Here is a 23,615-nt window from a genome sequence, read left to right as displayed (position 1 = left end):
AAACCTGTATGAAGAGAAAAAAAGTCAATACATGTATAGAAACTGAATGATCACTTACCTGTTACACAGCTGCATACGAACAATCACCCTCATACTGTTGCAGATCGACAGAAAGTCAGCCAGCCAGCCATAGTAGTAAACGGTGATGCAGATGCATAGAACCTTGTTAGACCAGCTTCAGAGACGGAGTCGATTATGTGGTTCTGCAAAGCTGTATGACAAGAAAGAGAGTCAATACATGTATAGAGACTAAATGATCACTTACCTGTTACAAAGATGCATATGAACAGTCATCCTCATACACTTGCAGGTCCACCTTCACAAAGGGATTCGGTCATGGTGTCCTGCAAACCTGTATGACAAAAAAGAAAGTCAATACATGTATAGAAACTGAATGATCACTTACCTGTTACACAGCTGCATACGAACAGTCAGCCTCATACAGTTGCAGATCATCAGAACTTCAACCAGCTACAAAGTGAACCAGTCAAGGGGTCCTGCAAACCTGTATGAAGAGAAAAAAAGTCAATACATGTATAGAAACTGAACGATCACTTACCTGTTACACAGCTGCATACGAACAATCACCCTCATACTGTTGCAGATCGACAGAAAGTCAGCCAGCCAGCCATAGTTGTAAACAGTGATGCAGATGCATAGAACCTTGTTAGACCAGCTTCAGAGAGGGAGTCGATTATGTGGTTCTGCAAACCTGTATGACAAGAAAGAGAGTCAATACATGTATAGAGACTGAATGATCACTTACCTGTTACAAAGATGCATATGAACAGTCAGCCTCATATATTTGCAGATCATCAGAACTTCAGCCAGCTTCAAAGTGAACCAGTCAAGGGGTCCTGCGAACCTGTATGACAAGAAAAAAAGTCAATACATGTATAGAAACTAAATGATCACTTACCTGTTACACAGATGCATACGAAAATTCAGCCTCCTACAGTTGCAGATCATCAGAACTTCAACCAGCTACAAAGTGAACCAGTCAAGGGGTCCTGCAAACCTGTATGAAGAGAAAAAAAGTCAATACATGTATAGAAACTGAATGATCACTTACCTGTTACACAGCTGCATACGAACAATCACCCTCATACTGTTGCAGATCGACAGAAAGTCAGCCAGCCAGCCATAGTAGTAAACGGTGATGCAGATGCATAGAACCTTGTTAGACCAGCTTCAGAGACGGAGTCGATTATGTGGTTCTGCAAAGCTGTATGACAAGAAAGAGAGTCAATACATGTATAGAGACTAAATGATCACTTACCTGTTACAAAGATGCATATGAACAGTCATCCTCATACACTTGCAGGTCCACCTTCAGAAAGGGATTCGGTCATGGTGTCCTGCAAACCTGTATGACAAAAAAGAAAGTCAATACATGTATAGAAACTGAATGATCACTTACCTGTTACACAGCTGCATACGAACAGTCAGCCTCATACAGTTGCAGATCATCAGAACTTCAACCAGCTACAAAGTGAACCAGTCAAGGGGTCCTGCAAACCTGTATGAAGAGAAAAAAAGTCAATACATGTATAGAAACTGAACGATCACTTACCTGTTACACAGCTGCATACGAACAATCACCCTCATACTGTTGCAGATCGACAGAAAGTCAGCCAGCCAGCCATAGTTGTAAACAGTGATGCAGATGCATAGAACCTTGTTAGACCAGCTTCAGAGAGGGAGTCGATTATGTGGTTCTGCAAACCTGTATGACAAGAAAGAGAGTCAATACATGTATAGAGACTGAATGATCACTTACCTGTTACAAAGATGCATATGAACAGTCAGCCTCATATATTTGCAGATCATCAGAACTTCAGCCAGCTTCAATGTGAACCAGTCAAGGGGTCCTGCGAACCTGTATGACAAGAAAAAAAGTCAATACATGTATAGAAACTAAATGATCACTTACCTGTTACACAGATGCATACGAAAATTCAGCCTCCTACAGTTGCAGATCATCAGAACTTCAACCAGCTACAAAGTGAACCAGTCAAGGGGTCCTGCAAACCTGTATGAAGAGAAAAAAAGTCAATACATGTATAGAAACTGAATGATCACTTACCTGTTACACAGCTGCATACGAACAATCACCCTCATACTGTTGCAGATTGACAGAAAGTCAGCCAGCCAGCCATAGTAGTAAACGGTGATGCAGATGCATAGAACCTTGTTAGACCAGCTTCAGAGACGGAGTCGATTATGTGGTTCTGCAAAGCTGTATGACAAGAAAGAGAGTCAATACATGTATAGAGACTGAATGATCACTTACCTGTTACAAAGATGCATATGAACAGTCAGCCTCATATATTTGCAGATCATCAGAACTTCAGCCAGCTTCAAAGTGAACCAGTCAAGGGGTCCTGCGAACCTGTATGACAAGAAAAAAAGTCAATACATGTATAGAAACTAAATGATCACTTACCTGTTACACAGATGCATACGAAAATTCAGCCTCCTACAGTTGCAGATCATCAGAACTTCAACCAGCTACAAAGTGAACCAGTCAAGGGGTCCTGCAAACCTGTATGAAGACAAAAAAAGTCAATACATGTATAGAAACTGAATGATCACTTACCTGTTACACAGCTGCATACGAACAATCACCCTCATACTGTTGCAGATTGACAGAAAGTCAGCCAGCCAGCCATAGTAGTAAACGGTGATGCAGATGCATAGAACCTTGTTAGACCAGCTTCAGAGACGGAGTCGATTATGTGGTTCTGCAAAGCTGTATGACAAGAAAGAGAGTCAATACATGTATAGAGACTAAATGATCACTTACCTGTTACAAAGATGCATATGAACAGTCATCCTCATACACTTGCAGGTCCACCTTCAGAAAGGGATTCGGTCATGGTGTCCTGCAAACCTGTATGACAAAAAAGAAAGTCAATACATGTATAGAAACTGAATGATCACTTACCTGTTACACAGCTGCATACGAACAGTCAGCCTCATACAGTTGCAGATCATCAGAACTTCAACCAGGTACAAAGTGAACCAGTCAAGGGGTCCTGCAAACCTGTATGAAGAGAAAAAAAGTCAATACATGTATAGAAACTGAACGATCACTTACCTGTTACACAGCTGCATACGAACAATCACCCTCATACTGTTGCAGATCGACAGAAAGTCAGCCAGCCAGCCATAGTTGTAAACAGTGATGCAGATGCATAGAACCTTGTTAGACCAGCTTCAGAGAGGGAGTCGATTATGTGGTTCTGCAAACCTGTATGACAAGAAAGAGAGTCAATACATGTATAGAGACTGAATGATCACTTACCTGTTACAAAGATGCATATGAACAGTCAGCCTCATATATTTGCAGATCATCAGAACTTCAGCCAGCTTCAAAGTGAACCAGTCAAGGGGTCCTGCGAACCTGTATGACAAGAAAAAAAGTCAATACATGTATAGAAACTAAATGATCACTTACCTGTTACACAGATGCATACGAAAATTCAGCCTCCTACAGTTGCAGATCATCAGAACTTCAACCAGCTACAAAGTGAACCAGTCAAGGGGTCCTGCAAACCTGTATGAAGAGAAAAAAAGTCAATACATGTATAGAAACTGAATGATCACTTACCTGTTACACAGCTGCATACGAACAATCACCCTCATACTGTTGCAGATCGACAGAAAGTCAGCCAGCCAGCCATAGTAGTAAACGGTGATGCAGATGCATAGAACCTTGTTAGACCAGCTTCAGAGACGGAGTCGATTATGTGGTTCTGCAAAGCTGTATGACAAGAAAGAGAGTCAATACATGTATAGAGACTAAATGATCACTTACCTGTTACAAAGATGCATATGAACAGTCATCCTCATACACTTGCAGGTCCACCTTCAGAAAGGGATTCGGTCATGGTGTCCTGCAAACCTGTATGACAAAAAAGAAAGTCAATACATGTATAGAAACTGAATGATCACTTACCTGTTACACAGCTGCATACGAACAGTCAGCCTCATACAGTTGCAGATCATCAGAACTTCAACCAGCTACAAAGTGAACCAGTCAAGGGGTCCTGCAAACCTGTATGAAGAGAAAAAAAGTCAATACATGTATAGAAACTGAACGATCACTTACCTGTTACACAGCTGCATACGAACAATCACCCTCATACTGTTGCAGATCGACAGAAAGTCAGCCAGCCAGCCATAGTTGTAAACAGTGATGCAGATGCATAGAACCTTGTTAGACCAGCTTCAGAGAGGGAGTCGATTATGTGGTTCTGCAAACCTGTATGACAAGAAAGAGAGTCAATACATGTATAGAGACTGAATGATCACTTACCTGTTACAAAGATGCATATGAACAGTCAGCCTCATATATTTGCAGATCATCAGAACTTCAGCCAGCTTCAAAGTGAACCAGTCAAGGGGTCCTGCGAACCTGTATGACAAGAAAAAAAGTCAATACATGTATAGAAACTAAATGATCACTTACCTGTTACACAGATGCATACGAAAATTCAGCCTCCTACAGTTGCAGATCATCAGAACTTCAACCAGCTACAAAGTGAACCAGTCAAGGGGTCCTGCAAACCTGTATGAAGAGAAAAAAAGTCAATACATGTATAGAAACTGAATGATCACTTACCTGTTACACAGCTGCATACGAACAATCACCCTCATACTGTTGCAGATCGACAGAAAGTCAGCCAGCCAGCCATAGTAGTAAACGGTGATGCAGATGCATAGAACCTTGTTAGACCAGCTTCAGAGACGGAGTCGATTATGTGGTTCTGCAAAGCTGTATGACAAGAAAGAGAGTCAATACATGTATAGAGACTAAATGATCACTTACCTGTTACAAAGATGCATATGAACAGTCATCCTCATACACTTGCAGGTCCACCTTCAGAAAGGGATTCGGTCATGGTGTCCTGCAAACCTGTATGACAAAAAAGAAAGTCAATACATGTATAGAAACTGAATGATCACTTACCTGTTACACAGCTGCATACGAACAGTCAGCCTCATACAGTTGCAGATCATCAGAACTTCAACCAGCTACAAAGTGAACCAGTCAAGGGGTCCTGCAAACCTGTATGAAGAGAAAAAAAGTCAATACATGTATAGAAACTGAACGATCACTTACCTGTTACACAGCTGCATACGAACAATCACCCTCATACTGTTGCAGATCGACAGAAAGTCAGCCAGCCAGCCATAGTTGTAAACAGTGATGCAGATGCATAGAACCTTGTTAGACCAGCTTCAGAGAGGGAGTCGATTATGTGGTTCTGCAAACCTGTATGACAAGAAAGAGAGTCAATACATGTATAGAGACTGAATGATCACTTACCTGTTACAAAGATGCATATGAACAGTCAGCCTCATATATTTGCAGATCATCAGAACTTCAGCCAGCTTCAAAGTGAACCAGTCAAGGGGTCCTGCGAACCTGTATGACAAGAAAAAAAGTCAATACATGTATAGAAACTAAATGATCACTTACCTGTTACACAGATGCATACGAAAATTCAGCCTCCTACAGTTGCAGATCATCAGAACTTCAACCAGCTACAAAGTGAACCAGTCAAGGGGTCCTGCAAACCTGTATGAAGAGAAAAAAAGTCAATACATGTATAGAAACTGAATGATCACTTACCTGTTACACAGCTGCATACGAACAATCACCCTCATACTGTTGCAGATCGACAGAAAGTCAGCCAGCCAGCCATAGTAGTAAACGGTGATGCAGATGCATAGAACCTTGTTAGACCAGCTTCAGAGACGGAGTCGATTATGTGGTTCTGCAAAGCTGTATGACAAGAAAGAGAGTCAATACATGTATAGAGACTAAATGATCACTTACCTGTTACAAAGATGCATATGAACAGTCAGCCTCATATATTTGCAGATCATCAGAACTTCGACCAGCTTCAAAGTGAACCAGTCAAGGGGTCCTGCAAACCTGTATGAAGAGAAAAAAAGTCAATACATGTATAGAAACTGAACGATCACTTACCTGTTACACAGCTGCATACGAACAATCACCCTCATACTGTTGCAGATCGACAGAAAGTCAGCCAGCCAGCCATAGTTGTAAACAGTGATGCAGATGCATAGAACCTTGTTAGACCAGCTTCAGAGAGGGAGTCGATTATGTGGTTCTGCAAACCTGTATGACAAGAAAGAGAGTCAATACATGTATAGAGACTGAATGATCACTTACCTGTTACAAAGATGCATATGAACAGTCAGCCTCATATATTTGCAGATCATCAGAACTTCAGCCAGCTTCAAAGTGAACCAGTCAAGGGGTCCTGCGAACCTGTATGACAAGAAAAAAAGTCAATACATGTATAGAAACTAAATGATCACTTACCTGTTACACAGATGCATACGAAAATTCAGCCTCCTACAGTTGCAGATCATCAGAACTTCAACCAGCTACAAAGTGAACCAGTCAAGGGGTCCTGCAAACCTGTATGAAGAGAAAAAAAGTCAATACATGTATAGAAACTGAATGATCACTTACCTGTTACACAGCTGCATACGAACAATCACCCTCATACTGTTGCAGATCGACAGAAAGTCAGCCAGCCAGCCATAGTAGTAAACGGTGATGCAGATGCATAGAACCTTGTTAGACCAGCTTCAGAGACGGAGTCGATTATGTGGTTCTGCAAAGCTGTATGACAAGAAAGAGAGTCAATACATGTATAGAGACTAAATGATCACTTACCTGTTACAAAGATGCATATGAACAGTCATCCTCATACACTTGCAGGTCCACCTTCAGAAAGGGATTCGGTCATGGTGTCCTGCAAACCTGTATGACAAAAAAGAAAGTCAATACATGTATAGAAACTGAATGATCACTTACCTGTTACACAGCTGCATACGAACAGTCAGCCTCATACAGTTGCAGATCATAAGAAAATCAGCCAGCCAAAGTTCCAGATTGAAGCTGGATGCAGACAACAAAATACATTTGCAGAAGGCAAGTCCCTTGTTGTCTGCATCCAGCTTCAAAGTGAACCAGTCAAAAGATCCTGTGAACCTGTATGAAAAGAAAAAAAGTCAATACATGTATAGAAACTGAATGATCACTTACCTGTTACACAGATGCATACGAACAGTCAGCCTCCTAGAGTTGCAGATCATCAGAACTTCAACCAGCTACAAAGTGAACCAGTCAAGGGTTCCTGCAAACCTGTATGGCAAAAAAAGTCAATACATGTATAGAAACTGAATGATCACTTACCTGTTACACAGATGCATACGAACAGTCATCCTCATACAGTTGCAGATCATCAGAACTTCAGCCAGCCAAAGTTCCAGATGGAGATGCAGACAACCACATACATTTGCAGTCGTCAAATTCCTTGTTGTCTGCATCCAGCTTCAAAGTGAACCAGTCAAGGGGTCCTGCGAACCTGTATGACAAGAGAAAAAGTCAATACATGTATAGAAACTAAATGATCACTTACCTGTTACACAGATGCATACGAAAATTCAGCCTCCTACAGTTGCAGATCATCAGAACTTCAACCAGCTACAAAGTGAACCAGTCAAGGGGTCCTGCAAACCTGTATGAAGAGAAAAAAAGTCAATACATGTATAGAAACTGAACGATCACTTACCTGTTACACAGCTGCATACGAACAATCACCCTCATACTTTTGTAGATCGACAGAAAGTCAGCCAGCCAGCCATAGTTGTAAACGGTGATGCAGATGCATAGAACCTTGTTAGTCCAAGTTCAGAGATGGAGTCGATTATGTGGTTCTGCAAACCTGTATGACAAGAAAGAGAGTCAATACATGTATAGAGACTGAATGATCACTTACCTGTTGCACAGACGCATACGAACCATCAGCCTCCTCCAGTTGCAGATCATCAGAACTTCAGCCAGCTTCAAACTGAACCAGTCAAAGGGCTCCGGCGAACCTGTATGACAAAAAAAGATAGAGAATACATGTATAGAAACTGAATGATCACTTACCTATTACACAGATGCATACGAACAGTCATCCTCATACAGTTGCAGATCATCAGAACTTCAGCCAGCCAAAGTTCCAGATGGAGATGCAGACAACCACATACATTTGCAGTCGTCAAATTCCTTGTTGTCTGCATCCAGCTTCAAAGTGAACCAGTCAAAAGGTCCTGCGAACCTGTATGAAAAGAAAAAAAGTCAATACATGTATAGAAACTGAATGATCACTTACCTGTTACACAGATGCATACGAACGGTCAGACTCCTAGAGTTGCAGATCATCAGAACTTCAGCCAGCTTCAAAGTGAACCAGTCAAAGGGGTCCGTCGAACCTGTATGACAAGAAAAAAAGTCAGTACAAGTATAGAAACTGAACGATCACTTACCTGTTACACAGCTGCATACGAACAGTCACCCTCATACTGTTGCAGATCGACAGAAAGTCAGCCAGCCAGCCATAGTTGTAAACGGTGATGCAGATGCATAGAACCTTGTTAGACCAGCTTCAGAGAGGGAGTCGATTATGTGGTTCTGCAAACCTGTATGACAAGAAAGAGAGTCAATACATGTATAGAGACTAAATGGTCACTTACCTGTTACAAAGATGCATATAAACAGTTAGCCTCATATATTTGCAGATCATCAGAACTTCAACCAGCTTCAAAGTGAACCAGTCAAGGGGTCCTGCGAACCTGTATTACAAGTAAGAGAGTCAATACATGTATAAAGACTGAATGATCACTTACCTGTTACACAGACGCATACGAACCGTCAGCCTTCTCCAGTTGCAGATCATCAGAACTTCAGCCAGCTTCAAAGTGAACCAGTCAAAGGGGTCCGGCGAACCTGTATGACAAAAAAAGATAGAGAATACATGTATAGAAACTGAATGATCACTTACCTATTACACAGATGCATACGAACAGTCATCCTCATACAGTTGCAGATGGACAGAATGTCAGCCAGCCAGCCATAGTTGTAAACTGAGATGCAGATGTAAGGAACCTTGTTAGTCCACCTTTAGAAAGGGATTCGGTCATTGTGTCCTGCGAAAATGTATGAGAAGAAAGAGAGTCAAAACATGTATAGAAACTGAATAATCACTTACCTGTTACAAAGCTGCATACAAACAGTCAGCCTCATATATTTGCAGATCATCAGAACTTCAGCCAGCAAAAGTTCCAGATGGAGATGCAGACAACGACATACATTTGCAGTCATCAAATCTCTTGTTGTCTTAATCCAGCTTCAAAGTGAACCAGTCAAGGGGTCCTGCGAACCTGTATGACAAGAAAGAGAGTCAATACATGTATAGAAACTAAATGATCACTTACCTGTTACACAGATGCATACGAAAATTCAGCCTCCTACAGTTGCAGATCATCAGAACTTCAACCAGCTACAAAGTGATCCAGTCAAGGGGTCCTGCAAACCTGTATGACAAGAAAGAAAGTCAATACATGTATAAAGACTGAATGATCACTTACCTGTTACACAGACGCATACGAACCGTCAGCCTTCTCCATTTGCAGATCATCAGAACTTCAGCCAGCATCAAAGTGAACCAGTCAAAGGGGTCCGGCGAACCTGTATGGCAAAAAAAGATAGAGAATACATGTATAGAAACTGAATGATCACTTACCTGTTACACAGATGCATACGAACAGTCATCCTCATACAGTTGCAGATCATCAGAACTTCAGCCAGCCAAAGTTCCAGATGGAGATGCAGACAACCACATACATTTGCAGTCGTCAAATTCCTTGTTGTCTGCATCCAGCTTCAAAGTGAACCAGTCAAGGGGTCCTGCGAACCTGTATGACAAGAAAAAAAGTCAATACATGTATAGAAACTAAATGATCACTTACCTGTTACACAGATGCATACGAAAATTCAGCCTCCTACAGCTGCAGATCATCAGAACTTCAACCAGCTACAAAGTGAACCAGTCAAGGGGTCCTGCAAACCTGTATGAAGAGAAAAAAAGCCAATACATGTATAGAAACTGAACGATCACTTACCTGTTACACAGCTGCATACGAACAGTCACCCTCATACTGTTGCAGATCGACAGAAAGTCAGCCAGCCAGCCATAGTTGTAAACGGTGATGCAGATGCATAGAACCTTGTTAGACCAGCTTCAGAGAGGGAGTCGATTATGTGGTTCTGCAAACCTGTATGACAAGAAAGAGAGTCAATACATGTATAGAGACTAAATGATCACTTACCTGTTACAAAGATGCATATGAACAGTCAGCCTCATATATTTGCAGATCATCAGAACTTCAACCAGCTTCAAAGTGAACCAGTCAAGGGGTCCGGCGAACCTGTATGAGAAGAAAAGTCAATACATGTATAGAAACTAAATGATCACTTACATTTTACATAGATGCATACGAACAGTCAGCCTCCTACAGTTGCAGATCATCAGAATTTCAACCAGCTTCAAAGTGAACCAGTCAAGGGGTCCTGCGAACCTGTATGACAAGAAAAAAAGTCAATACATGTATAGAAACTGAATGATCACTTACCTGTTGCACAGATGCATATGAACAGTCATCCTCATACAGTTGCAGGTCCACCTTCAGAAAGGGATTCGGTCATGGTGTCCTGCAAACCTGTATGACAAAAAAGAAAGTCAATACATGTATAGAAACTGAATGATCACTTACCTGTTACACAGCTGCATACGAACAGTCAGCCTCATACAGTTGCAGATCATAAGAAAATCAGCCAGCCAAAGTTCCACATTGAAGCTGGATGCAGACAACAAAATACATTTGCAGAAGGCAAGTCCCTTGTTGTCTGCATCCAGCTTCAAAGTGAACCAGTCAAAAGGTCCTGCGAACCTGTATGAAAAGAAAAAAAGTCAATACATGTATAGAAACTGAATGATCACTTACCTGTTACACAGCTGCATACGAACAGTCAGCCTCATACAGTTGCAGATCATAAGAACATCAGCCAGCCAAAGTTCCAGATTGAAGCTGGATGCAGACAACAAAATACATTTGCAGAAGGCAAGTCCCTTGTTGTCTGCATCCAGCTTCAAAGTGAACCAGTCAAAAGGTCCTGCGAACCTGTATGAAAAGAAAAAAAATCAATACATGTATAGAAACTGAATGATCACTTACGTGTTACACAGGTGTATGCGATTAGTCAGTCTAATACAGTTGCAGATTGTAAGCACATCAGCCAGCCAAAAATTCCAGATGGAGATGCAGACAACCACATACATTTGCAGAAGGCAAGTCCCTTGTTGTCTGCATCCAGCTTCAAAGTGAGTCACTTGTGTGGTCCTGCGAGCCTGTATGACAAAAAAAGATAGAGAATACATGTACAGAATCTGAATGATCACTTACCTGTTACACAGATGCATACGAACAGTCACCCACATACAGTTGCAGATCATCAGAACATCAGCCAGCCAAAAATTTCAGATGGAGATGCAAACAAACAAATACATTTGCAGTTGGCAAGTCCTTTGTTGTCTGCATCCAGCTTCAATGTGAAACAGTCAAAAGGTCCTGCGAACCTGTATGACAAGAAAAAAAGTCAATACATGTATAGAAACTAAATGATCACTTACCTGTTACACAGATGCATACGAAAATTCAGCCTCCTACAGTTGCAGATCATCAGAACTTCAACCAGCTACAAAGTGAACCAGTCAAAGGGGTCCGTCGAACCTGTATGACAAGAAAAAAAGTCAGTACAAGTATAGAAACTGAACGATCACTTACCTGTTACACAGCTGCATACGAACAGTCACCCTCATACTGTTGCAGATCGACAGAAAGTCAGCCAGCCAGCCATAGTTGTAAACGGTGATGCAGATGCATAGAACCTTGTTAGACCAGCTTCAGAGAGGGAGTCGATTATGTGGTTCTGCAAACCTGTATGACAAGAAAGAGAGTCAATACATGTATAGAGACTAAATGGTCACTTACCTGTTACAAAGATGCATATGAACAGTCAGCCTCATATATTTGCAGATCATCAGAACTTCAACCAGCTTCAAAGTGAACCAGTCAAGGGGTCCTGCGAACCTGTATGACAAGAAAGAAAGTCAATACATGTATAAAGACTGAATGATCACTTACCTGTTACACAGACGCATACGAACCGTCAGCCTTCTCCATTTACAGATCATCAGAACTTCAGCCAGCTTCAAAGTGAACCAGTCAAAGGGGTCCGGCGAACCTGTATGGCAAAAAAAGATAGAGAATACATGTATAGAAACTGAATGATCACTTACCTGTTACACAGATGCATACGAACAGTCATCCTCATACAGTTGCAGATCATCAGAACTTCAGCCAGCCAAAGTTCCAGATGGAGATGCAGACAACCACATACATTTGCAGTCGTCAAATTCCTTGTTGTCTGCATCCAGCTTCAAAGTGAACCAGTCAAGGGGTCCTGCGAACCTGTATGACAAGAAAAAAATTCAATACATGTATAGAAACTAAATGATCACTTACCTGTTACACAGATGCATACGAAAATTCAGCCTCCTACAGCTGCAGATCATCAGAACTTCAACCAGCTACAAAGTGAACCAGTCAAGGGGTCCTGCAAACCTGTATGAAGAGAAAAAAAGCCAATACATGTATAGAAACTGAACGATCACTTACCTGTTACACAGCTGCATACGAACAGTCACCCTCATACTGTTGCAGATCGACAGAAAGTCAGCCAGCCAGCCATAGTTGTAAACGGTGATGCAGATGCATAGAACCTTGTTAGACCAGCTTCAGAGAGGGAGTCGATTATGTGGTTCTGCAAACCTGTATGACAAGAAAGAGAGTCAATACATGTATAGAGACTAAATGATCACTTACCTGTTACAAAGATGCATATGAACAGTCATCCTCATACACTTGCAGGTCCACCTTCAGAAAGGGATTCGGTCATGGTGTCCTGCAAACCTGTATGACAAAAAAGAAAGTCAATACATGTATAGAAACTGAATGATCACTTACCTGTTACACAGCTGCATACGAACAGTCAGCCTCATACAGTTGCAGATCATAAGAAAATCAGCCAGCCAAAGTTCCACATTGAAGCTGGATGCAGACAACAAAATACATTTGCAGAAGGCAAGTCCCTTGTTGTCTGCATCCAGCTTCAAAGTGAACCAGTCAAAAGATCCTGTGAACCTGTATGAAAAGAAAAAAAGTCAATACATGTATAGAAACTGAATGATCACTTACCTGTTACACAGATGCATACGAACAGTCATCCTCATACAGTTGCAGATCATCAGAACTTCAACCAGCTACAAAGTGAACCAGTTAAGGGGTCCTGCAAACCTGTATGAAGAGAAAAAAAGTCAATACATGTACAGAAACTGAACGATCACTTACCTGTTACACAGCTGCATACGAACAATCACCCTCATACTGTTGCAGATCGACAGAAAGTCAGCCAGCCAGCCATAGTTGTAAACGGTGATGCAGATGCATAGAACCTTGTTAGACCAGCTTCAGAGAGGGAGTCGATTATGTGGTTCTGCAAACCTGTATGACAAGAAAGAGAGTCAATACATGTATAGAGACTAAATGATCACTTACCTGTTACAAAGATGTATATGAACAGTCATCCTCACACAGTTGCAGGTCCACCTTCAGAAAGGGATTCGGTCATGGTGTCCTGCAAACCTGTATGACAAAAAAGAAAGTCAATACATGTATAGAGACTAAATGGTAACTTACCTGTTACAAAGATGCATATGAACAGTTAGCCTCATATATTTGCAGATCATCAGAACTTCAACCAGCTTCAAAGTGAACCAGTCAAGGGGTCCTGCGAACCTGTATTACAAGTAAGAGAGTCAATACATGTATAAAGACTGAATGATCACTTACCTGTTACACAGACGCATACGAACCGTCAGCCTTCTCCATTTGCAGATCATCAGAACTTCAGCCAGCTTCAAAGTGAACCAGTCAAAGGGGTCTGGCGAACCTGTATGGCAAAAAAAGATAGAGAATACATGTATAGAAACTGAATGATGACTTACCTGTTACACAGATGCATACGAACAGTCATCCTCATACAGTTGCAGATCAACAGAACTTCAGCCAGCCAAAGTTGCAGATGGAGATGCAGACAACCACATATATTTGCAGTCGTCAAATTCCTTGTTGTCTGCATCCAGCTTCAAAGTGAACCAGTCAAGGGGTCCTGCGAACCTGTATGACAAGAAAAAAAGTCAATACATGTATAGAAACTAAATGATCACTTACCTGTTACACAGATGCATACAAAAATTCAGCCTCCTACATTTGCAGATCATCAGAACTTCAACCAGCTACAAAGTGAACCAGTCAAAGGGGTCCGTCGAACCTGTATGACAAGAAAAAAAGTCAGTACAAGTATAGAAACTGAACGATCACTTACCTGTTACACAGCTGCATACGAACAGTCACCCTCATACTGTTGCAGATCGACAGAAAGTCAGCCAGCCAGCCATAGTTGTAAACGGTGATGCAGATGCATAGAACCTTGTTAGACCAGCTTCAGAGAGGGAGTCGATTATGTGGTTCTGCAAACCTGTATGACAAGAAAGAGAGTCAATACATGTATAGAGACTAAATGGTCACTTACCTGTTACAAAGATGCATATGAACAGTCAGCCTCATGTATTTGCAGATCATCAGAACTTCAACCAGCTTCAAAGTGAACCAGTCAAGGGGTCCTGCGAACCTGTATGACAAGAAAGAAAGTCAATACATGTATAAAGACTGAATGATCACTTACCTGTTACAAAGACGCATACGAACCGTCAGCCTTCTCCATTTGCAGATCATCAGAACTTCAGCCAGCTTCAAAGTGAACCAATCAAAGGGTCTGGCGAACCTGTATGGCAAAAAAAGATAGAGAATACATGTATAGAAACTGAATGATCACTTACCTGTTACACAGATGCATACGAACAGTCATCCTCATACAGTTGCAGATCAACAGAACTTCAGCCAGCCAAAGTTGCAGATGGAGATGCAGACAACCACATACATTTGCAGTCGTCAAATTCCTTGTTGTCTGCATCCAGCTTCAAAGTGAACCAGTCAAGGGGTCCTGCGAACCTGTATGACAAGAAAGAGAGTCAATACATGTATAGAGACTAAATGATCACTTACCTGTTACAAAGATGCATATGAACAGTCATCCTCATACAGGTGCAGGTCCACCTTCAGAAAGGGATTCGGTCATGGTGTCCTGCAAACCTGTATGACAAAAAAGAAAGTCAATACATGTACAGAAACTGAATGATCACTTACCTGTTACACAGCTGCATACGAACAGTCAGCCTCATACAGTTGCAGATCATATGAAAATCAGCCAGCCAAAGTTCCAGATTGAAGCTGGATGCAGACAACAAAATACATTTGCAGAAGGCAAGTCCCTTGTTGTCTGCATCCAGCTTCAAAGTGAACCAGTCAAAAGGTCCTACGAACCTGTATGAAAAGAAAAAAAGTCAATACATGTATAGAAACTGAATGATCACTTACCTGTTACACAGATGCATACGAACAGTCAGCCTCCTAGAGTTGCAGATCATCAGAACTTCAGCCAGCTTCAAAGTGAACCAGTCAAAGGGGTCCGTCGAACCTGTATGACAAGAAAAAAAGTCAATACAAGTATAGAAACTGAACGATCACTTACCTATTACACAGCTGCATACGAACAGTCACCCTCATACTGTTGCAGATCGACAGAAAGTCAGCCAGCCAGCCATAGTTGTAAACGGTGATGCAGATGCATAGAACCTTGTTAGACCAGCTTCAGAGAGGGAGTCGATTATGTGGTTCTGCAAACCTGTATGACAAGAAAGAGAGTCAATACATGTATAGAGACTAAATGACCACTTACCTGTTACAAAGATGCATATGAACAGTCAGCCTCATATATTTGCAGATCATCAGAACTTCAACCAGCTTCAAAGTGAACCAGTCAATGGGTCCGGCGAACCTGTATGAGAAGAAAAGTCAATACATGTATAGAAACTAAATGATCACTTACATTTTACATAGATGCATACGAACAGTCAGCCTCCTACAGTTGCAGATCATCAGAATTTCAACCAGCTTCAAAGTGAACCAGTCAAGGGGTCGTGCGAACCTGTATGACAAGAAAAAAAGTCAATACATGTATAGAAACTGAATGATCACTTACCTGTTACACAGCTGCATACGAACAGTCAGCCTCATACAGTTGCAGATCATAAGAAAATCAGCCAGCCAAAGTTCCACATTGAAGCTGGATGCAGACAACAAAATACATTTGCAGAAGGCAAGTCCCTTGTTGTCTGCATCCAGCTTCAAAGTGAACCAGTCAAAAGGTCCTGCGAACCTGTATGAAAAGAAAAAAAGTCAATACATGTATAGAAACTGAATGATCACTTACCTGTTACACAGCTGCATACGAACAGTCAGCCTCATACAGTTGCAGATCATAAGAACATCAGCTAGCCAAAGTTCCAGATTGAAGCTGGATGCAGACAACAAAATACATTTGCAGAAGGCAAGTCCCTTGTTGTCTGCATCCAGCTTCAAAGTGAACCAGTCAAAGGGGTCCGTCGAACCTGTATGACAAGAAAAAAAGTCAAAACAAGTATAGAAACTGAACGATCACTTACCTATTACACAGCTGCATACGAACAGTCACCCTCATACTGTTGCAGATCGACAGAAAGTCAGCCAGCCAGCCATAGTTGTAAACGGTGATGCAGATGCATAGAACCTTGTTAGACCAGCTTCAGAGAGGGAGTCGATTATGTGGTTCTGCAAACCTGTATGACAAGAAAGAGAGTCAATACATGTATAGAGACTAAATGACCACTTACCTGTTACAAAGATGCATATGAACAGTCAGCCTCATATATTTGCAGATCATCAGAACTTCAACCAGCTTCAAAGTGAACCAGTCAAGGGGTCCGGCGAACCTGTATGAGAAGAAAAGTCAATACATGTATAGAAACTAAATGATCACTTACATTTTACATAGATGCATACGAACAGTCAGCCTCCTACAGTTGCAGATCATCAGAATTTCAACCAGCTTCAAAGTGAACCAGTCAAGGGGTCGTGCGAACCTGTATGACAAGAAAAAAAGTCAATACATGTATAGAAACTGAATGATCACTTACCTGTTACACAGCTGCATACGAACAGTCAGCCTCATACAGTTGCAGATCATAAGAAAATCAGCCAGCCAAAGTTCCACATTGAAGCTGGATGCAGACAACAAAATACATTTGCAGAAGGCAAGTCCCTTGTTGTCTGCATCCAGCTTCAAAGTGAACCAGTCAAAAGGTCCTGCGAACCTGTATGAAAAGAAAAAAAGTCAATACATGTATAGAAACTGAATGATCACTTACCTGTTACACAGCTGCATACGAACAGTCAGCCTCATACAGTTGCAGATCATAAGAACATCAGCTAGCCAAAGTTCCAGATTGAAGCTGGATGCAGACAACAAAATACATTTGCAGAAGGCAAGTCCCTTGTTGTCTGCATCCAGCTTCAAAGTGAACCAGTCAAAAGGTCCTGCGAACCTGTATGAAAAAAAAAAAAATCAATGCATGTATAGAAACTGAATGATCACTTACGTGTTACACAGGTGTATGCGATTAGTCAGTCTAATACAGTTGCAGATTGTCAGCACATCAGCCAGCCAAAAATTCCAGATGGAGATGCAGACAACCACATACATTTGCAGAAGGCAAGTCCCTTGTTGTCTGCATCCAGCTTCAAAGTGAGCCACTTGTGTGGTCCTGCGAGCCTGTATGACAAAAAAAGATAGAGAATACATGTACAGAATCTGAATGATCCACATTGAAGCTGGATGCAGACAACAAAATACATTTGCAGAAGGCAAGTCCCTTGTTGTCTGCATCCAGCTTCAAAGTGAACCAGTCAAAAGGAACTGCGAACCTGTATGAAAAGAAAAAAAGTCAATACATGTATAGAAACTGAATGATCACTTACCTGTTACACAGCTGCATACGAACAGTCAGCCTCATACAGTTGCAGATCATAAGAACATCAGCTAGCCAAAGTTCCAGATTGAAGCTGGATGCAGACAACAAAATACATTTGCAGAAGGCAAGTCCCTTGTTGTCTGCATCCAGCTTCAAAGTGAACCAGTCAAAAGGTCCTGCGAACCTGTATGAAAAAAAAAAAAATCAATACATGTATAGAAACTGAATGATCACTTACGTGTTACACAGATGCATACGAACAGTCACCCACATACAGTTGCAGATCATCAGAACATCAGCCAGCCAAAAATTCCAGATGGAGATGCAGACAACCACATACATTTGCAGTTGGCAAGTCCTTTGTTGTCTGCATCCAGCTTCAATGTGAAACAGTCAAAAGGTCCTGCGAACCTGTATGACAAGAAAAAAAGTCAATACATGTATAGAAACTGAATGATCACTTACCTGTTATACAGCTGCATACAAACAGACACCCTCATACAGTTGCAGATTGACAGAAAGTCAGCCAGCCAGCCATAGTTGTAAACGGTGATGCAGAGATGGAGTCGATTATGTGGTTCTGCAAACCTGTATGACAAGAAAGAGAGTCAATACATGTATAGAGACTGAATGATCACTTACCTGTTGCACAGACGCATACGAACCATCAGCCTCCTCCAGTTGCAGATCATCAGAACTTCAGCCAGCTTCAAAGTGAACCAGTCAAAGGGGTCCGGCGAACTTGTATGACAAAAAAAGATAGAGAATACATGTATAGAAACTGAATGATCACTTACCTATTACACAGATGCATACGAACAGTCATCCTCATACAGTTGCAGATGGACAGAATGTCAGCCAGCCAGCCATAGTTGTAAACTGAGATGCAGATGTAAGGAACCTTGTTAGTCCACCTTTAGAAAGGGATTTGGTCATGGTGTCCTGCGAAAATGTATGAGAAGAAAGAGAGTCAAAACATGTATAGAAACTGAATGATCACTTACCTGTTACAAAGCTGCATACAAAAAGTCAGCCTCATATATTTGCAGATCATCAGAACTTCAGCCAGCCAAAGTTCCAGATGGAGATGCAGACAACGACATACATTTGCAGTCATCAAATCTCTTGTCTTAATCCAGCTTCAAAGTGAACCAGTCAAGGGGTCCTGCGAACCTGTATGACAAGAAAAGATAGAGAATACATGTATAGAAACTGAATGATCACTTACCTATTACACAGATGCATACGAACAGTCATCCTCATACAGTTGCAGATCATCAGAACTTAGGCCAACCAAAGTTCCAGATGGAGATGCAGTCAACCACATACATTTGCAGTCGTCAAATTCCTTGTTGTCTGCATCCAGCTTCAAAGTGAACCAGTCAAGGGGTCCTGCGAACCTGTATGACAAGAAAAAAAGTCAATACATGTATAGAAACTGAACGATCACTTACCTGTTACACAGATGCATACGAAAATTCAGCCTCCTACAGTTGCAGATCATCAGAACTTCAACCAGCTAAAAAGTGAACCAGTCAAGGGGTCCTGCAAACCTGTATGAAGAGAAAAAAAGTCAATACATGTACAGAAACTGAACGATCACTTACCTTTTACACAGCTGCATACGATCAATCACCCTCATACTGTTGCAGATCGACAGAAAGTCAGCCAGCCAGCCATAGTTGTAAACGGTGATGCAGATGCATAGAACCTTGTTAGACCAGCTTCAGAGAGGGAGTCGATTATGTGGTTCTGCAAACCTGTATGACAAGAAAGAGAGTCAATACATGTATAGAGACTAAATGATCACTTACCTGTTACAAAGATGTACAGTGAGTCCAAGAAGTATTTGATCCCTTGCTGATTTTCTTCGTTGGCCCACTAATAAAGACATGATCATTCTATACTTTTAATGGTAGATGTATTCTTACATGGAGAGACAGAATATTAAAAAGAAAATCCAGAAAATAAATCTAAGGAATATATATTAATTGATTTGTATTTCATGGAGTGAAATAAGTATTTGATCCCTTAGTATTCATTAGCAGTTCTGGCTTTTACAGACCAGTTAGACACTCCCAATCAACTTGTTACCTGACCTGAAGCCACCTGTTCTCACTAATCACTTGTGTGAAAAACACCTGTCCACAGAATCAGACAGATCACACAGATTTCAAGTCTCCAACATGGGTAAAACCAAAGAGCTGTCACAGGACCTCAGAGTCAGAATTGTTGACCTTCACAAAGCTGGAATGGGCTACAAAAAGATTAGTAAGGTGTTGGATGTGAAAGTAACAACTATTGGTGCAATTATCAGAAAGTTTAAAGAGTATAACATGACAATCAACAGACCTCGGCCCGGTGCTCCAAAGAAGATTTCGCCTCGTGGGGTGGCAATGATGCTGAGAACAGTCAGAAATCGTCCTGCAACCACTCGGCAGGAGTTAGCAAATGACCTGAAGGCAGCTGGGACCACAGTTTGCAAGGAAACAATTGGCAACACTTTGCGCAACAATGGATTCACATCCTGCAGTGCCCGAAAGGTACCCCTGCTGAAGAGAGCACATGTGGAGGCGCGCCTCAAGTATGCCAATGATCATTTGAAAGATGAACCAAGTTATTGGGAGAAGGTTTTGTGGTCAGACGAGACCAAAATTGAACTTTTTGGCCTCAACTCCACCCGCCATGTGTGGAGGAAGAAAAATGCTGCCTATGACCCCAAGAACACTGTGCCCACCGTCAAGCATGGAGGTGGAAGCATAATGTTTTCGGGGTGTTTCTCTGCCAAGGGTACAGGGCTACTTCACCGCATCACTGGGAAGATGGATGGAGCCATGTACCGCACAATCCTGAGGGACAACCTCCTCCCCTCTGCCAGGGATCTGAAAATGGGCCGTGGTTGGGTCTTCCAACATGATAACGACCCTAAACATACAGCAAAGGCAACAAAGGATTGGCTCAAGAAAAATCACATTAAGGTCATGGAGTGGCCCAGCCAGTCGCCAGACCTCAATCCGATCGAAAATCTATGGAGGGAGCTGAAGGTCAGAGTTGCCAAGCGACAGCCCACCAACCTTCATGATTTAGAGAGGATCTGCAAAGAAGAGTGGGCCAAAATTCCCCCTGGTGTGTGTGCTAAACTTGTGGTTAACTACAACAAACGTCTCACCGCTGTGCTTGCAAACAAAGGCTTTGCCACTAAGTATTGAGTGTGTTTGGCAAGAGGGATCAAATACTTATTTTCCTCATTGAAATACAAATTAATTAAAATATATTCTTTAAAATTATATTCTGGATTTTTGTCTTGATATTCTGTCTCTCCATGTTAGAATATATCTACCATTAAAAGTGCAGAAGGATAGTGTCTTTATTAGTGGGCAAACAAAGAAAATCAGCAAGGGATCAAATACTTCTTGGACTCACTGTATATGAACAGTCATCCTCATACAGTTGCAGGTCCACCTTTAGAAAGGGATTCGGTCATGGTGTCCTGCAAACCTGTATGACAAAAAAGAAAGTCAATACATGTATAGAAACTGAATGATCACTTACCTGTTACACAGCTGCATACGAACAGTCAGCCTCATATATTTGCAGATCATCAGAACTTCAACCAGCTTCAAAGTGAACCAGTCAAGGGGTCCTGCGAACCTGTATGACAAGAAAGAGAGTCAATACATGTATAAAGACTGAATGATCACTTCCCTGTTACACAGACGCATACGAACCGTCAGCCTTCTCCAGTTGCAGATCATCAGAACTTCAGCCAGCTTCAAAGTGAACCAGTCAAAGGGGTCCGGCGAACCTGTATGGCAAAAAAAGATAGAGAATACATGTATAGAAACTGAATGATCACTTACCTGTTACACAGATGCATACGAACAGTCATCCTCATACAGTTGCAGATCATCAGAACTTCAGCCAGCCAAAGTTCCAGATGGAGATGCAGACAACCACATACATTTGCAGTCGTCAAATTCCTTGTTGTCTGCATCCAGCTTCAAAGTGAACCAGTCAAGGGGTCCTGCGAACCTGTATGACAAGAAAAAAAGTCAATACATGTATAGAAACTAAATGATCAGTTACCTGTTACACAGATGCATATGAAATTCAGCCTCCTACAGTTGCAGATCATCAGAACTTCAACCAGCTACAAAGTGAACCAGTCAAAGGGGTCCGTCGAACCTGTATGACAAGAAAAAGTCAGTACAAGTATAGAAACTGAACGATCACTTACCTGTTACACAGCTGCATACGAACAGTCACCCTCATACTGTTGCAGATCGACAGAAAGTCAGCCAGCCAGCCATAGTTGTAAACGGTGATGCAGATGCATAGAACCTTGTTAGACCAGCTTCAGAGAGGGAGTCGATTATGTGGTTCTGCAAACCTGTATGACAAGAAAGAGAGTCAATACATTTATAGAGACTAAATGGTCACTTACCTGTTACAAAGATGCATATGAACAGTCAGCCTCATACAGTTGCAGGTCCACCTTCAGAAAGGGATTCGGTCATGGTGTCCTGCAAACCTGTATGACAAAAAAGAAAGTCAATACATGTATAGAAACTGAATGATCACTTACCTGTTACACAGCTGCATACGAACAGTCAGCCTCATACAGTTGCAGATCATAAGAAAATCAGCCAGCCAAAGTTCCAGATTGAAGCTGGATGCAGACAACAAAATACATTTGCAGAAGGCAAGTCCCTTGTTGTCTGCATCCAGCTTCAAAGTGAACCAGTCAAAAGGTCCTGCAAACCTGTATGACAAAAAAGAAAGTCAATACATGTATAGAAACTGAATGATCACTTACCTGTTACACAGATGCATACGAACAGTCAGCCTCCTAGAGTTACAGATCATCAGAACTTCAGCCAGCTTCAAAGTGAACCAGTCAAAGGGGTCCGTCGAACCAGTATGACAAGAAAAAAAGTCAATACAAGTATAGAAACTGAACGATCACTTACCTGTTACACAGCTGCATACGAACAGTCACCCTCATACTGTTGCAGATCGTCAGAAAGTCAGCCAGCCAGCCATAGTTGTAAACGGTGATGCAGATGCATAGAACCTTGTTAGACCAGCTTCAGAGAGGGAGTCGATTATGTGGTTCTGCAAACCTGTATGACAAGAAAGAGAGTCAATACATGTATAGAGACTAAATGATCACTTACCTGTTACAAAGATGCATATGAACAGTCAGCCTCATATATTTGCAGATCATCAGAACTTCAACCAGCTTCAAAGTGAACCAGTCAAGGGGTCCGGCGAACCTGTATGAGAAGAAAATCCAATACATGTATAGAAACTAAATGTTCACTTACATTTTACATAGATGCATACGAACAGTCAGCCTCCTACAGTTGCAGATCATCAGAATTTCAACCAGCTTCAAAGTGAACCAGTCAAGGGGTCCTGCGAACCTGTATGACAAGAAAAAAAGTCAATACATGTATAGAAACTGAATGATCACTTAACTGTTACACAGCTGCATACGATCAATCACCCTCATACTGTTGCAGATCGACAGAAAGTCAGCCAGCCAGCCATAGTTGTAAACGGTGATGCAGATGCATAGAACCTTGTTAGACCAGCTTCAGAGAGGGAGTCGATTATGTGGTTCTGCAAACCTGTATGACAAGAAAG

The sequence above is a fragment of the Salminus brasiliensis genome, chromosome 16 (genome assembly GCF_030463535.1).
Source record: "Salminus brasiliensis chromosome 16, fSalBra1.hap2, whole genome shotgun sequence".
In the NCBI taxonomy this organism is placed as follows: domain Eukaryota; kingdom Metazoa; phylum Chordata; class Actinopteri; order Characiformes; family Bryconidae; genus Salminus; species Salminus brasiliensis.
The sequence above is the reverse complement of the archived record's forward strand: the minus strand, read 5'-3'. Positions refer to the sequence as shown.